This window comes from Arvicanthis niloticus, chromosome 23 (assembly GCF_011762505.2).
Source record: "Arvicanthis niloticus isolate mArvNil1 chromosome 23, mArvNil1.pat.X, whole genome shotgun sequence".
Classification (NCBI taxonomy): Eukaryota; Metazoa; Chordata; class Mammalia; order Rodentia; family Muridae; genus Arvicanthis; species Arvicanthis niloticus.
In genome coordinates this window covers 19,085,120-19,086,830 of record NC_133430.1, presented here as the reverse complement: position 1 = coordinate 19,086,830, position 1,711 = coordinate 19,085,120, and the positions used below count along the sequence as shown (strand labels likewise).

The window sequence follows — 1,711 nt, the reverse complement described above, 5'->3', positions numbered from 1 at the left end:
TATCCAGTTACTATTTTTTTTAAAAGTTTTGGTAAACTTGGGATACAAAGAAATTTCTTTAACCCAATGTGAGCTATCTCCCAACAGTGTATAACAAACACTACATTTAAAGGTTTGAACGCTTTTAAGAATCCTTGCTTGTATTCAGTACTGAAGAACAAGCACTGCCCATGCAATAAAACGAGAAACCCAGAGTAAAAGGGACAGGAATTGGGAGCTACATTCCTTGTTTTTTCCTTGCGTTGTGATAAAAGAATCTTGACAAATGCACCCTAAAGAGCAGGGATTTCTTGGGCTCACTTTAAGGGTAAATTCCGCTATGGCAGAGATGTCTCAGTGGCAGGAGCTTAAGGTAGCTAGTCACACTGCATCTGCTGTCAGAAACCAGAAGGTGAGCGCCAGTGCCCAGTGCTTTCCTCTTTCTGTTCTGCCTTCCCAAGCCCAGGAAGTGATATCACCCTCCAAACTCTGGGTCTCCCATCTCAGCTAACCTACTCAAGATAATCCCTCACAGGCTAACTTAATCTAAACAATCCCTCAAAGGTTCCCAGAGACTTGTCTCTAAGGTGAGGCAGCAGAGCCCAGTCAAGTTGGCGAACAACACTGACCATCATAAAAATCAAAGAAGCAGATTAGACACGAACTAAAAGTGGCATGAATATTCTCAGAAAAAAAAAACACTAATAGCTGTACAGAGAGAGTATAAGAATTAACAAGTGTGGTTAGTAAGGTTGAAAGATAAAAAGAATAATATTATCAAGTGAGTAATTTTTCTATATATTGACCAAAAGTTTAAAAACATAGCTTAAAAACACAAACGTTTCAACTGTATTTCTATCAAATAGTGGGAGGGAGATTGAGGTAGAAAAAAAACCTAAAAATATATATAACAATTAATAGAAGAATTTTTGTAGAAAACCTATGACATTTATTAAAACCTATCAATAAGTGGTCTGTAGATCCAACGTAGTTCCAGTCAACATGCCAATAAGCTTATTCATAGGATTTGCTCAGTGGTTATTTAAGATACATTTTTTTAAACCCAATGGCCAGAAGCTGCTCAGTATGTGTTTGGGGCTTGTTCTCCTGTCTGCGGAGGTAGGCGTCTACCACAAGCATGCTCTGCCAGATCCTCCAGCAGGCCAAGAAGCACCCAGCTTCATCCCCTCCTCTCATCATATTTATTGGAGCAAGAGGTACTTCAGCAACACTGTATGTGACCTGCCTGGCATTGCTCAGTCCAGATGTCAGCTGGGACAGGAAGAATAACCTCGAGCTTGGAATGAGTTCTACTCAGTGAATGTGGACTACAGGAGACTCAAGAGAGAAGACCCCCGACTTCTAAACCACAGGGTTCCATAGCACTGCTGTGACCAAGGTGTTTCATCCGCACAGTTCTCCACTTAAGCAGGAAATGCTTCTCCTCTGAGCACACGAAATCATGTTGACTTAGGGAAATTTGTTACACTGATCAATAAATCTCTGCAACTTGAAGGGGGAAAAAAAAGCCAAGGGGACACTGGGTATGTGATACGGAGATACCATCATAATAATAGTTAAGAATATTTAAGTCATAATAGTTAAGAAAACATGTTGTTTATGCAGGGCAATAACCAGAATCATAGAATATAAGACAGAGCCCAGGAGTATATAGACCTATTATATAAAAGTCCAGTTAGTTGAAATGCTGATATTACGAATCAAAGGAGGA

At 39.9% G+C, this 1,711-nt stretch overlaps 1 pseudogene; it reads left to right on the top strand.

Moving 5' to 3' along the window:
* The first annotated feature begins 1,117 nt into the window (after positions 1-1,117).
* LOC143436569 (cytochrome c oxidase subunit NDUFA4 pseudogene) lies at positions 1,118-1,362 on the top strand (annotated as a pseudogene).
* The last annotated feature ends 349 nt before the right edge of the window (positions 1,363-1,711 follow it).